Raw genomic sequence first — 16,169 nt, 5'->3', positions numbered from 1 at the left:
ACAAAAAATCTCACTTTAGAAATGTCTTTACGTTATCATGCAAATCAAACCAGGTGAAATAAAATAAACATCTCTGAAATAAACTCCCCGATACTGTGTGTTCTATCTCTCAGGCAATCACATCTAAATAGGCTATTGAAATCAAACACTATCTCTTGCTCTTGAGCATTGCCTACTTATCACATTGCCAGAGTACATTGTACATCTGCAGATGAATGTTTATTTCCTCCCAGCATGGTGATTATGCCATACAGCTTGGAGAACACATCATCTATGTTATTATGCCTGGGACTAATTGCTTTTTCCCCACAGCTGCTTTGGGGTACGTAAACATTTAGCTGTCCGTGATACAGTACAAAATTATCACATTTCATCTTTGCGGTGGAAACATTCAACAGAAAACCCTTTCACAATGTGTCCAAAAGACACAGATGCAGACTGAGAGCTAAAACAGATAATGCAGTCCTGTTGACAGTTCCTGGTGTTTCAGGGAAGGCATACAGCACAGTGGTACCTCTAGTTACGAACTTAATTCATTCCGGAGGTCCATTCTTAACCTGAAACTGTTCTTAACGAGAGGCGTGCTTTCACCAATGGGGCCTCTTGCTGCCGCTGCGCTGCCAGCACACGATTTCCGTTCTCATCCTGGTGCAAAGTTCTCAACTCGAGGTAACTCTTCCAGGTTAGCGGAGTTTGTAACCTGAAGCGTTTGTAACCTGAGGCGTTTGTAACTCGAGGTACCACTGTAGTCTCAAGTACTGTGGTACCTTGGGTTAAGAAATTAATTCGTTCCGGAGGTCCATTCTTAATCTGAAACTGTTCTTAACCTGAGGTACCACTTTAGCTAATGGGGCCTCCCGCTGCCGCCGCGTGATTTCTATTCTCATCCTGAAGCAAAGTTCTTAACCCGAGGTACTATTTCTGGGTTAGCAGAGTCTGGAACCTGAAGCGTATGTAACCTGAGGTACCACTGTAATGAACAGCGTACCATTTCTGGAGGTGAGAATTCTGAAAGTCCTGGGAAACATCTGGTATCAAGTGACAAAGCCTATGGAAATGACAGGCACAGACCCTGCCATCAACCTAGGACCTAGTTACAGTGGTGCCCCGCAAGACGAATGCCTCGCAAGACGAAAAACCCGCTAGACGAAAGGGTTTTCCGTTTTTCGAGGCGCTTTGCAAGACGAATTTCCCTATGGGCTTGCTTCGCAAGATGAAAACGTCTTGCGAGGCTTGCGAGTCTTGCGAGTTTTTTCCCTCCCCCCCGCCCCTTTTTCTAAGCCGCTAAGCCGCTAATAGCGCTAATCCGCTAAGCCGCTAATAGGGATGCTTTGCAAGACAAAAAACTGCTAGACGAAGAGACTCGCGGAACGGATTATTTTCGTCTTGCGAGGCACCACTGTATACAAGAGGGCACCTCACCCACACACTTGAGCCCTCATCTATCTGCTGTGGCACCTAAGCCTATGTGTGCTTAATCAGAATGAAGTCTCGCTGAGTTTTTTGAGAGAGGATGAGAGGGTTGGACAGTGTTCTCGAAGCTACCAGCATGAGTTTGACCATACTGCGGGAGGCAGTGGAAGACAGGAGTGCCTGGCGTGCTCTGGTCCATGGGGTCACGAAAAGTCGGACACGACTAAACAACAAAAAGTATACATACACACAATTTCAATGTCTCTTGCGCTGTGGGGTCCTAGGCACTCTGGCTAGGCTCCAGAGTTTGGGGGAGGTGTGAAGCCCTCACTTACTTTTCCCCCCCCCACCCCCAGGGACAGCCCAATCTCACCTTCAGAGGAATACAATGAGCTGTGAGTACTTCATGCAGCAGACCAGAAGTCTTGTCCACACAATTGCATCCTATTTATTATTTATAATATTTTAAAACTTTTTAAATAAGCCAAGTATTTGCAAAGCAACATACATAAAAAATAACTGCATGTTACATTAGGCACAACAGCTAGCAACTGTGCACCTATGAGAAAGCTGCTCTGAATGTCACAAATATTAAGAGAAGGCAGACATATTCTCAAGACCCTCTTAAAAGCCTGCCCTGAAGGGGACAGGTGTAAGTAAATCAGAAGAGACTTCCATAACTGTGGGGCAGCCATCAATAAACCCCCATTTCTCATGCACAGCAATTCCCATAGTTCCCAGGGAAGAGGAACTGAGAATTGTAGCTCTGGGAGATAGCAGGAACAAACAGCTGTGCACAGAGGGTCCACAGACCATAAATCTGCTGGTTATCTGGAACTTCCAAAAATCAGGGGCGGCATACCAGTGAATAGCAGTTGCTTGGAAGCAACAGTGAAAGTGGACAATTGCTTTCATGCTGTCGATGGGATTCCCAGAGGCATATGATTGGCCACTTTGGAAGCAGAATGCTGAGCCAGGTGGAAATATTGTCTTATCCAGCAGAGCTCTCCCCATGTGAGTCAGTTAAGCTATTTCAATTCTTTCTGATTTGAGTGGAAGAGGATTAAGTCATATTTTACGGTGGTCTCACTGATAGCAAATGCCTGCTAAGTGGCTTTATCATTCTATGATATCTGCTGACCTGACTTGTTTTTGTCTACTAATATTTTTGAATTTTGTATTTGTTTTGTATTTTGATGCTGTTTTTTAACTTTAGACAGCTGTAGATTTCCCTGAAATTTAAAGATGTTGTACAAGCCGTACATCAGAGAACTCATACAGTACTTTAAAAAATATATACCTTTTTTATCTTGGTAGCTGTCCTTGTAAATAAGAGGTGGGAATGTTGGCTTGCTTTCAGTTGCTTCTGGCAGTGAATACTGCACTGACAGAATATCATGACTTCATTCTCATAGTTGGCTGGAATGGCCAGTTTTAAATCAATATGAAAATAATGCCTCTTTGTCTACTGGACAAAGTAGCTAGAAAAATCACTCATCTGATGAGCTTTGTCTGTCAGGATCTTGGGCATGTATGAGCATAAGATTCAATAAACTCCATGTGGAAGGAAATTATAATGAACTCAGTTATTTCATAATTTAATGGACAAGGAACAGCTGTCTGAGAAGCTAAAGACATTAAATGCCAGCTGTATATTGGCTGGAGTGCTATTTACATTTTTGTTGTGGGATAAACATCAACCTTTACAAAAATTAGGAACAACACATGTTTCTATGACATTACCTAATGTAATCTAATTGACAAAAACAAAATGCAGCCATTTTATTTTCAGTCAGGAGGTACCATTACTGTATGTAAGATGTGAAATTCCAGAGGGTACTGTACTCTTAGAATGTTATTAATCTGACACATTATCTGGAGCTTGATACACTATGTAAACATTCAAGATCTTGCATGGAAGTTTAGTAGAGAAAAGATTTTTAAGCAGAACACCTAATTCAAAGTCAGGAAGCTTTAAAAAGCATAATTGTAAAATCTGCGTGGTAATAATAATAATAATAATAATAATAATAATTTTTTATTTATACCCCACCCTCCCCAGCCAAGATCGGGCTCAGAGCGGCTTACAAGCAATAATAAAAACAAGATGAATGATTACAACTTGAAAACAAAAATAAAATACAACATTAAAATAATGGAACATTAAAATATTAAAATGTAGCCTCATCGCAGGAGGAGAAGAAAAAGAAAAAAGAAGGAGAGGGAGGGAGGGAATCAAATTGGCTCCAAGCCAAAGGCCAGGCGGAACAACTCTGTCTTACAGCCCCTGCGGAAAGAAATCAGATCCTGCAGGGCCCTGGTCTCATGAGGCAGAGCGTTCCACCAGGCCGGAGCCAGAGTTGAAAAGGCCCTGGCTCTGGTTGAAGCCAATCTAACTTCCTTAGGGCCTGGGACCACTAGAGTGTTGTTATTTATGGACCTTGAGGCTCTCCGTGGGGCATACCAGGAGAGGCAGTCCCGTAGGTACGAGGGTCCTAGGCCGTGAAGGGCTTTAAAGGTCAAAAGCAGCACCTTAAATCTGACCCTGTACTCCACCGGGAGCCAGTGCAGCTTGAAAAGCACTGGGTGAATATGCTCCCATGGCAGAGACCCCGTGAGGAGCCTCACTGCAGCATTCTGTACCCACTGGAGTTTCTGGGACAGCTTCAAGGGCAGCCCCGCGTAGAGCGAATTACAGTAGTCAAGCCTGGAGATGACCGTCGCATGGATCACTGTGGCCAGGTCGGGGCGGGAAAAGTAAGGGACCAACTGCTTGATGTGGCGAAGGTGGAAAAATGTCGCCTTGGCTGTTGCTGTAACTCGTGCCTCCATGGAAAGGGAGGCGTCAATGATTACACCCAAACTCTTAACGGAAGGCAATGGCACTAATTGGGCCCCCGCAAGAGAAGGGAGTTGGTCCCTCATCCCCATGCCATCCCGACCTAGCCATAGGACCTCTGTCTTCGAAGGATTTAGTTTCAATCGGCTCCCACGAAACCATCCAGCCACAACTTCCAAGCATCTGGTCAGTGTGTTCGGGGCCGAGTCGGTGTGGCCATCCATCAGCAGATAGAGCTGAGTGTCATCAGCATATTGGTGACAGCCCAGCCCAAAGCTCCGGATAATCTGGGCAAGGGGGCGCATAAAGATGTTAAAAAGCATCGGGGAGAGAATTGCGCCCTGCGGCACTCCACACACCAAGGAGTGGCGCGACGACATTTCCCTCCCTAGTGCCACCCTCTGTCCCCGACCAGAGATAAAAGAGCACAACCAGTTACGGGCTATGCCCTGTATCCCCACGTCTGTGAGGCGGTGGTCCAGAAGATCATGATCGACCATGTCAAAGGCTGCTGACAAATCTAAAAGGATCAGCAGTCCTGACCCGCCTCGATCCAGTTGTCTACGGAGATCATCTGTTAGGGCAATCAGAGCCGTCTCCGTCCCAAAACCAGGATGGAAACCGGACTGAAATGGATCTAATGCCGATGTTTCCTCCAGAAACCTACCAAGCTGTTCAGCAACCGCTCTCTCAATTACCTTACCCAGGTATGGAAGATTTGAAACTGGGTGGTAATTGGATAGGTCTAAGGGATCTAATGAAGTTTTCTTTAAGAGTGGACACACCACTGCTTCCTTCAGTTCCCCTGGGAATGTCCCCGTGTCAAGGGACAAATTGATAATTTCAACCAGGGGGGTCCGCGCAACATCTGGACACTCCCTAATCAGCCAAGACGGGCACGGATCAAGGAGGCAGGTGGTGGGCCTACCAACTTGGAGGAATCTATCCACATCAGTAGGGAGTATCCGATCAAAATGGTCCAACACTGGACCTGAAGTCAGTCGAGGGGCCTCCAGTTCAGTCACTGTATCTAAATTGGCAGGGAGGTCACGGCGGAGCAATAGGACTTTCTCCGCAAAAAAGCTCATGAATGCCTCACAGCTGTGGGTGGAATTTGTGCTTAAATTTGGTTGTCCTCCTAAGGACGTTATTGACCTAATTATTCTAAAAAGTTGTGCCAGGCGAGAGCTAGCGGATGCAATGGAAGCTGCAAAGTAAGATTTCTTAGCAGCTTTCAAAGCCATCTCATAGGCTTTCATAAGCGTCCTATAAGATGTTCTTGAGGCTCCGTCACGAGTCCGTCGCCATACTCACTCTAGCCGTCTGAGATCCCGCTTCATTTTCCGGAGCTCCTCAGTAAACCAAGGGGCCCGGTTTCGACGGGGTCGCAGAGGGCGATCTCATCAATGGCTGCCAAGAGCCGGTTATTCCAGTCCTCAACAAGGTCATCTAATGAGTCGCCAGGAGGAGCAGGGTTCCACAAGGCTTGTCGGAATCTATCAGGATCCATCAGTTTTCGCGGACGAGCCCAAATAGGTTCGCCACCCGAGCCGGGGAGGAGCGGGAAGTCAATCTTGGCTTTCAGAGCATAGTGATCAGACCATGGCACTTCCATAGCGGGGAGCATGATCACATCTATGCCAGCCCCAAAGATCAGATCCAGCATGCGGCCTGCTTGATGAGTGGGGCCCAAAACAAACTGGGAGAGCCCTAGTGTTGCCATGGAAGTCACTAGGTCCAGAGCCTGTGAGGAGGGAGCGGCATCGGCATGGATGTTGAAGTCTCCCAAAACCAGTAGGTTTGGGAACTCCAAGGCCCAGCCCACCACCACCTCCAGCAGGACTGACAGGGTGGCTGCAGGTGTGCTGGATGGTCGGTACACCAGCCAGACAACCAAGCTCTCCTTGGTGCCCCACACGAGACCAATACATTCAATGCCGGAGATCGCCAGTGATGGCAGTGCTCTGAAAGAGCAATCCTCCTGGAATAACAACGCTACTCCTCCCCCCCGACCCACAGTCCGCGATTGATGGAGGACAGAGAAACCTGGGGGTGTTATCTCATGTAGGGAGACTACTTCGCCTTCCCGTACCCAGGTCTCCGTCACGCAAGCCAGGTCAATCCCCTGCGAGACAAAAAAGTCACACATGGTGGTGGTTTTGTTGCCTATGGACCTGGCATTGCACAGCACTAATGACGGAGGTGTGTAATCCTTGCTCTCCCTACCCTCATCCCTTGGGATGGGGCGTAGATTGGAAGGGGTTCGAGGATCACTGCATCTCGAAACCCTTCGCTGATAGAGATATCTAGCCCCACCGCCATTCCTCCCTAGCCCTTCAATTGTGGAAATCCCAGATCCCATACTAGCTTCCCCAATAGATGGTAACATCCACTCAATAACAAGTCATCCTTGGGCCAGGACTCCTGGGTCAAAATGGTATGGGAAAGAGGTGGAGGTCTGATAGGGTAAGTATCCCTAGAAGCTAAAACCCAACCAACCGCACCCCAAGCTGGGGGGACAGTCCCATGGTGTTTCATTAACTCTCAATCCCCCTCTCCCTCCTGGGTTAATTGGAGGATTGTTGGTTCTATCTGTGGCTGTGGAAGTATTATTGAGGTATGTGTTATAAAATGTGGATCACTGGCCAACAAAGAGCCAGATTCGAATTCGGAAGATCTGTCCATCCTGTCTCGCCAAGAGTACAGTAGAGAAGGCTGATCATTCTGATAAGTTTTTGGAACATTAGGCAAAGGTCCAGATGTAGACTTGGTGCTGGATATCTCCAGATTGTCAGCAACATAGAGTTCTTTAGGTGTTGTTGCCATAGAAATGTCGGAGGTGCCAAATTCTTCATCTAATTTGGTGTCGTTTGAAAAGGGAACAGGGAGTTGCACTCCTGTCTTTCTAAGGGATAAAGAGCTGTTGGACGTCTTCAAATATTGTGCTCTAGGCTCTACTGTCCTTATATTTTGGGTAGAAATCTCAGTCTTTATACTCATTAGCCTCTTCTTCAGGTCTTGTAATTCTAGGCTTACAAAGTTCTTTTCTTCCTTCGGGCAATTAGTATTTCTAGTGTTGAGCTTGGTTTCCTTTATCCGCATTAGCTTTGACTCTATGCAAGGGACCAATTGCCTCCTAGTTTCATCCTTAAATACCCTCACTGGGCGGAGAGAATGGAACCACCATAGGGTGTCCTTTATCTCCATGAGTCGAGATGGGAGGGTTGATGACCTAAAGGTCATAAATAGGCGCATGGTGTTTCTCAAGGTAGGCAGGAAGTGGAAATTTTCTAGATCTACATTTCGGTAATGGTAATTCAGGAGCTGAGACAAGGACATAGTAATTTGTCTGCAGTTCATCCACCTATGAGTGTATCGGTGAATCTCAAGCATTATCTGGTTCGTTTGCAAGACTTGACAGGACCTCACTTCATCCATAGTTTGAGTTGGTGAGTTTTAACAGAGTCATTTCTTATCATCCTTTTAAACTCTTGGGCATTTAAAGGGGAGGAACTAGTATCCAATTGTTTCTCAGTGTTAACTATTCTAGTGAGGATTTCATCCAGTCTTTGGAGAACCAGAACCATAGTTTCTGCAGACAACATGCAAATCTCTTGGTAGGGGTGCATATCCCGAATTGGTTGAAAGCAGGCTCCTCTAATATCTTGTTCTAGAGGCATGGGTGGGTCAGCGTTAGGAGTGGGAGGAATACCTCCTGCTCCTGCTCTTGCCCTCTTGGATGGATTAGCTTTTTCTGGGAGGATGGGGGTCGGGTCATTGACATCCTCCTTAAGGGGGGGTGAGGTTCCCCCAACGTTGTTACTCACTGTTTGTTCTATTTGCTCCGTTTTCTTGGTTTCCTCAACCCGCTCTGTTTCTGAGCCAGGGCAGATGTCGTTGGCTCTCTGCCGATTCTTTGTTTTAGACGAATTGTGAGTCTCAATAATGGTCTTCTGGCTCTTTGCACCTCGTTTTCTCCTTCCGACAGGTATTCTTGGTAATAAAATCAACATCGTAATTCATTAAAAGGCTGGGCTAAATCAGATAGTTTTAGCTAAATACTTTAGCTTAGCTTTAAACTAAATCCTGAGGGGGAAGGAGACAATATTACAGACAACAGAGGAACACCTGGTACAGATTCACTGATGCACATGAAACTGAGGCAGTGCTACAGAAGCTGCTAAAGAGCAGGAAACTACAAGAAGGAAGCAGCTGGAGGGAATGACTTGTGGTTTCAGTTGTCTCTATACTAATGCACAGAGTATGGGAAACAAGTGAGACTAATTTGAGCTCTTAATACAGGATGGCAAATATGAGATTCATGATTGGAATGTAGAATGTAGAGATAACCTGTTCAAAAGGAATAGACCAAACAGGAAGAGAGAAGGAGGAGCATTATAAAAAAAGTGTAAACCCTACACAAATCTGGAGTGGAGTCCCTAAGACAGTTGGATGGCATCTTGTATGCCTCCTTCTGGCAACTCCTGCCACCAAGCTGGTGCCAAATGTATTGCTCTGCTTTCCTTTGGACTACATCAGTGAGGCCCGGGGGGGGGGGGTATTGTTGTCTAGGCAGCCTAGGGCCTCCATACACACTACCCAGACCTGTGACCCAGAAAGGTCACTTCAGTGCTGCTAATGCAGCAAAACCAATGTGGGAGGCAACACTTGTGAGTTGCCATTCTTTTCAGCCACAGCAGGTGCTGTGATTCTCCAGCGGTTTGCCTTCACCCCCTGAAGTGTGTCTCATTGTCTCTACAGCCAGACAGATGCCAACGACAAGGTGCAACAGTTTGCTTTTAATGCATGATTATAGGCCATACTTATTTACTATAATTACATAATTACTTATTTACTAATTACTTATAATTACTTATTTACTATAATTATTATAATTATTTACTTATTTACTTATTTGCTATACTTATTTACTCTTAAAACTGGAAAAAGCAAAGCAACGGTTTTATACACTTGTTGTTGTCTGGATTGTGCCAAGCTGTAGTCACTGGATATCATATGTAGATTGTATTATAATAAGTGCAAAAATAAAAATGAGACCACCTTTTCTAGATGAACTGGTAGTTTCCCAGTATGTCTCAGTCTAATTTCTCCTCCTTAAATGTAGATGAGTTATAAGTTACACTCAAGATTTCCAAGGCCTCAGAACTGTTCCAAGAGTTCTCTTGAAGGAATATTTATTGTCATTTCAAGTAAACTGTGTGCTGCACTACAAGAAGAACTATTTAATTGGTGTCAATAATTTATATTCTGTGACTTCCTAGACTGGTAGTAGTTAGAGGGCTTCTTTCATTAATGCAGTTAGTTTGATTTATGTAGACTACCAACTGTGATTTCCTTTGAAACTACTCATTATAGAATGACATTCCAGGATAATTTGAGAGTATTAATAATTTTATAAATGTTAGGGGCGCATTTTTTTTAACACCATATATTCATACCTTCTCATTGCGATGGGGAACTTTTGACACACTTTGAAATCACTGCCAAATCTTAAGGTGAAATGTTCAATTGTGTTTAAAGCACCTTTTGCAAGCTCTTACTATGGTAAAGTATTTTGGCCAGAATCCAAAGAGCACCTCCTGCACATGCTTGAAGTGTGTCACAAATACACAAGGACTTTACCAGTTTTTCTTCAGCCCTTGGTGCTGCATCCAATTACACTTCAAAGTACGTTGGGCTGCAGTGAGAAGAGGGTCTGCAATAAGAAAGGGTGTGTTTCCCTAGCCCAGGGATAAGGTAATCTGCAGCCTTGTTGTCATGAACGGGCTGGACCCAGAAGAATGGTGGGAGGCACCATAGAATCATAGAATCATAGAATCATAGAGTTGGAAGAGACCACAAGGGCAATCGAGTCCAACCCCCTGCCAAGCAGGAAACACCATCAGAGCACTCCTGACATATGGTTGTCAAGCCTCTGCTTAAAGACCTCCAAAGAAGGAGACTCCACCACACTCCTTGGCAGCACATTCCACTGTCGAACAGCTCTTACTGTCAGGAAGTTCTTCCTAATGTTTAGGTGGAATCTTTTTTCTTGTAGTTTGGATCCATTGCTCCGTGTCCGCTTCTCTGGAGCAGCAGAAAACAACCTTTCTCCCTCCTCTATGTGACATCCTTTTATATATTTGAACATGGCTATCATATCACCCCTTAACCTCCTCTTCTCCAGGCTAAACATGCCCAGCTCCCTTAGCCGTTCCTCAGCTGGGGAACTCCCAAAAGGCTCAGAGCCCAGGGATTGGTGATGGGACAATGGTGAGTGGTCAAAGGAAGAAGATGGATAAGACTGGGAGGAGGAGGGAAGAGGTAACAGAGTTTAGTGAGAAGGGAGAGTCTGTGGTAGAGAGAAGTCCAGAAACAGAAGCAGAAGAGAAGGGAGGCCAAGAGGGAGAGATGAGTTGGTCTGGGGAAGAAGCGAGTGTTTCTCCCACTCCTGCTGCAACAAGTTCCGCCCCGCTCCAGTCTCCCAGAACCAGGAGAAACATGAAGCAGGAGGAGGAAAGGCAGGCATGCCAGTGTAGTTTCACATTGCTTGGGAAAGACCCCAGAGAGGAGGAGATTTAGGCAGCTGTGGGAAGGTGAGGACCTTCAGTCTCCACAACTGCCTCCTAGGGGCAAGACCTACCAAAGAAAAGTTGCTATGCTTATTAGGCCTGGCACTCCTAAGCAGATCCTGTTTCTTCTAATAAAGTGTTAACTTCATGTTGTGTGGTTTGTTGCTGGCTCGCTCTTGACACTTGTGCATGCTGTTGGGCTACAACTCCCATCAGCATAGCTAATGCTCATGGATGATGGGTGTTGTAGTCCAACAAGGTTCCCATTCCTTGGGATTCCAGCCATACAAAGCTCTCTGGTTGTCAAACCAGAGCAACTGAGCCAATGGCAGGCAAAAAAGCAGCTGATTCACTTTTAGGAATAACAGACACTCACCGTGACATTGGAATGCCTGTTGAAGCCCAATCCTACCACCGCGCAAATTAAAATAGCAGGACTTAAGATAGGCAAAGCAAGTATACAGAGAACCAACCAGAAGTGGTTGCATAGAAGCCTTCAAATTTGGCATGTAGCCCAGTGAAAATGGGGATCTAGAGTACAGAGACCTATAAAAGGTGAAAATATACCGTACTAGAATTTTCACCCTCAGTGAGTTTGAGCATCTGCCAAGATTGTTAATTCTAGAGGGTAGTCTCTTAAGCTAGGGACCTGGAAGTAGCTGAGCTATAGCACCTGGTTATCTGAGCCTGTCTTACGAGCAACGTAACTGGGTAGGATGAAAGGGATCTGCTATGCTGTTTTTGTTTCAAACTTTACAGATTGTGGATAAAATGGAGTGTTTCGGGAGGTGGCAAAGAGATATCTCTAAATTTGTCTGGCAGGGCAAAAAGCCCAGAATTAAGTTTAAAATCTTAACTGATGCAAAAGAAAGAGGGGGGTTTGCCCTGCCGGACTTAAGGTTGTATTATGAATCAGCAGCATTCTGCTGGTTGAAGGATTGGCTGCTTCTCGAAAACACTGATGTTTTAGATTTGGAAGGATTTAATAACAGGTTTGGATGGCATGCATATTTGTGGTATGACAAGGTTAAAATTCATAAGACTTTTAAGAACCATATTGTTAGGAAAGCAGTATTTAATGTCTGGACAAAATATAAAGACTTATTAGAGAACAAGACCCCAAGGTGGTTGTCGCCTATGGAAGCTAAGGCTCTGAAAAGACCCAATATGGAGGCCAAATGGCCGAAATATTGGGAATTACTAGAAAAGGATGGAGATAATTGGAGGTTGCAGAGTATGGAGAAATTAAAAGACAAAGTGTGAGATTGGCTACATTACGCTCAGATTAAAGAGGTTTTTAAATTGGATAAAAAGATAGGATTCCAGGTGGAAAAATCAAAGTTGGAAACGGAGCTGTTAGAACCTAAGACTAAAGTACTTTCCAGAATGTATAATTTGCTGTTAAAATGGAATACACAAGATGAAACGGTCAAATCGGTTATGATAAAATGGGCACAGGACATTAGGTACAATATTATGTTTGCTGACTGGGAAAGGTTATGGACCACCGGTTTGAAATTCACGGCATGTAATGCCTTAAAAGAAAATATTATGAAAATGATATATAGGTGGTACATGACCCCAGTCAAGCTTGCAAAAATATACCATTTGTCTGATAATAAATGTTGGAAATGTAAAGAAACTGAAGGAACATTCTTTCACCTCTGGTGGACCTGCCCTAGAGTTAAGGCTTTCTGGGAAATGATATATAACGAGTTGAAAAAGGTATTTAAGTATACCTTCCTTAAGAAACCAGAGGCCTTTCTTTTAGGCATTGTCGATCAGAGGGTGCTAAAGAAGGACCGAACATTTTTTATATATGCAACAACAGCAGCAAGGATACTAGTCGCCAAGCACTGGAAAACCCAAGATTTACCCACACTGGAAGAATGGCAGATGCAACTGATAGACTATATGGAGTTAGCAGAAATGACCGGCAGAATCCGAGACCTGGGAGAAGACGCAGTGGAGGAGGACTGGAAGAAATTTAAGGACTATTTACAAAAATATTGTAAATTGAATGAGTGTTAAGAAAGATGCAAGATTACAAATAATATGGCACCATTAAACTAGTCGAAAGGAGTATGAAGATAAGTTAAAATATAAGAAAAAGCTATATTTTGGATAAATATTATGTCAAAATTAAGTTTCTAAGGTTTGGCTCAAATTATCTAAAATTAGGGATACAATATTTGAAAGTTACAAAATAAGAAATTGAAATAAGGTGATAAATTGCTGGATAAAATTTGATAAACCTGGAACGCAGGAACGAGGGACGCGAGGAAGTCCAATGAAGTGAAGAAAGTATGATTATGTCACTTTGTTTGTTTGTTCTTTTTATTGTATTAAGAAAACTTTTAATAAATATCTTAAAAAAAAAAAAAGGATGAAAGGGATCTGCTGTGTACGAAAGACATTTTGCATTGTTCCTTTCTACCAAGAGATTGTACCAGACTATGCTTACAAAAACTCCTAAACTGTACAGGGGTAGGGGCATCATTAGAATTGCTTGTTCCTGGAGACTGGCTGATAGAAATGATTTTTTGGGTAGCTCTGTTTTTTCTGCTGATATGGCTCATGGTCTTGTGATCATCTCTGAACATAAAGAGAGCCTCACTCAATTGGAACAAAGGCCTTTTCTAGCCCAGCAACATCCTGTTTCCTAGGTACCTATGAAAAGACCACAAGCAGGATATGAGGGAAGGCTGCATACCCTCCAACATTCCTCAGAGAAGATAGGGACATTTCTCACTCACTCCAACTGACCCTCCTCAACTCCCCATTAACCCAATCAATTTGGGTGATTTCATTTTATTCAATACTAGCTTAAAACCACATTTAGCGCAAGTAGTTTCCAGTGTGCTGTTTTGAACACCAGGTGTCTCTCTTGTCTCAAATTCGTATGTTAACAGCAACAGAATATTAATATGGCAGCATATTATCCAGCCTTGCCCAAGGCCAATATTGTGGTATAACGTTTACTCTCTTGTCCTGTTCAGCACAGATCTTTCCCAACATTAACTGAAAATGGACTCCCTGCTTTATTTCTTCCCGTTGAGCATAGCTGAAGGATTAGTGATGATTGCTCCTTGAGAACCAACTCTCAATTGCCCCAGCACCATTTTCTATTCCTACAAACGGAAGGTTTAAATTACTGGTTTCCTCTCGGAATTTTTTCCCCTTTTAATTTTTCTGAGTAGCAAAGTAGCTAAATTCCCCTGCCAAGAACAGGCACTGGGAGACAAGAGAGACTATTCAAGTGGTATTACATCGCCTGTTCAACAGAAAGCAATAAAGCAGGTGGAATTTGTCAGGAGGACATTTTCAATTAAAGCTTCCATAGCACTTTACCTGCCCAGATTGGACATCCCAGTGCTGAAATTGTCCTTAACTCTTTGCCACAAAGATGGAGCGGGGGACACAGAAAACACCAGAATACAACAAATGGACAACCGCATTTGACACACCAAGGGAGGTAATGCAGAATCAATGTGCAATGAGCTTTTATTTTGGGAATGAAACCATTTTCTCAAAAAGCTCTTTTCAGAGGACAAATAAAGAATAGAACTAGATTGTGTATGGACCACATAGAAAAAACAAATGCCAGGTCTCTGTTGAGTCTAAAATAAAATGTCATGTCTATGCAGCCTGAACAAAGGATGGCAATTCTATAAAGGAGAGTGAGAAGAAGCTCAGAAATCCGGGTTTCAGAAAGCAGGTATTTCCTTTCCAGAGGACATGTGTAAAGAGTTCCCTGAGTGAATCCATTGCCCCATTGAGTTGCAAATTAATGGTCAACAGTTCTGCAATTCTTTGGGAATGTCTCCATATAAACCAAACTTTTGCTACTTCATTGGGCTGCTCTCTTTTTCTGCTCTCTGAATATTCTCAGGAAGTTCTGCGTAGTTCATGCAGCTCCTACAGTCAGAAATTCCTTTTAGCTGCAACAAATGTAAAGCAAAGGTGAAACACAGTGCAACTCATAGCTTTAAGGCACATGGGGGCAGGGAGGGAAAGCAACCAAATAATGCTCTCTTGTCCACTTGCAATCCTTTCTACTTCCTTTCACAAAAGCATGAAAATGGAGGGAGGAGCAGCTGCCCAAATGCATTTTCTTTAAGCATTAGCAAGTGGATTAAAGCAGTTAGGAATTGGTGCTGTAGCAGGGAAGACAGGATTGTGGCACCACCCTTAAAACAACAATGCATGGAAGATACATTTTTATCTTAACAGTCAAGGGACAAGAATTTAAAAGAAAGGCAATTTGTGGAAGGCTACCCTGGGGCTGGTCTGAGAGATTTGGCTGCCAGAGGCAAAATATGCAGATGCCAGACCCTCCAAGTGTCCCTATTTTCCAGGGATGTCTCTGATTTAGAGAAGCCATCCCAGTTTCTGATTGGATCCTGGAATATCCCACTTTTCCTTAAAGGTAAAGGGACCCGACAGGGGACGCAGGTGGCGCTGTGGGTTAAAGCCTCAGCGCCTAGGACTTGCCGATCGAAAGGTCGGCGGTTCGAATCCTTGCGGCGGGGTGCGCTCCCGCTGCTCGGTCCCAGCGCCTGCCAACCTAGCAGTTCGAAAGCACCTCCGGGTGCAAGTAGATAAATAGGGACCGCTTACCAGCGGGAAGGTAAACGGCGTTTCCGTGTGTGGCTCTGGCTCGCCAGAGCAGCGATGTCACGCTGGCCACGTGACCCGGAAGTGTCTCCGGACAGCGCTGGCCCCTGGCCTCTTAAGTGAGATGGGCGCACAACCCCAGAGTCTGTCAAGACTGGCCCGTACGGGCAGGGGTACCTTTACCTTTACCTTTAAAGGGACCCGACAGTTAGTCAGTTAAGTCCAGTTGCAAACAACTCTGGGGTTGCGGCGCTCATCTCGCTTTACAGGCCGAGGGAGCCAACATTTGTCTGCTTCCGCAGACAGTTTTTCTGGGTCATGTGGCCAGCATGACTAAGCCACTTCTGGTGAAGCCAGAGCAGCACACGGGAACGCTGTTTACATTCCCGCTGGAGCGATACCTATTTATCTACTTGCACTGTGTGCTTTTGAACTGCTAGGTTGGCAGGTGCTGGGACCGAGCAACGGGAACTCACCTCATCGCGGGGCCTCAAACCGCCAACCTTCTGATTGGCAAGTCCAAGTTGGCACAGTGGTTTAAACCACAGCGCCACCCGCATCCCTACCACTTTTCCTTAGGATGTCCCTATTTTCATTGGAGAAATGTTAGAGGGTGTGGAGTTATCCAATCCCTGAGACGTCTGAAGGCAATCCTGTACAGTGGTACCTCGGGTTACATACGCTTCAGGTTACATACGCTTCAGGTTACAGACTTCACTAACCCAGAA

The 16,169-nt window shown here is 44.6% G+C and overlaps 1 long non-coding RNA gene across 1 annotated transcript in view; it reads left to right on the top strand.

The window, feature by feature from the left end:
- Window positions 1-1,312: 1,312 nt before the first annotated feature.
- Window positions 1,313-16,169, top strand: part of LOC307226845 — a 137,456-nt gene continuing 122,599 nt past the window's right edge. Inside the window, exon 1 of the long non-coding RNA XR_013843573.1 lies at window positions 1,313-1,401. This is a non-coding gene — a long non-coding RNA (uncharacterized lncRNA). The remainder of the gene's footprint in view (window positions 1,402-16,169) is intronic.

Source organism: Podarcis cretensis, assembly GCF_951804945.1.
Source record: "Podarcis cretensis genome assembly, chromosome: 11".
Taxonomy (NCBI): domain Eukaryota; kingdom Metazoa; phylum Chordata; class Lepidosauria; order Squamata; family Lacertidae; genus Podarcis; species Podarcis cretensis.
This window is presented reverse-complemented; position numbering and strand designations above follow the sequence as displayed.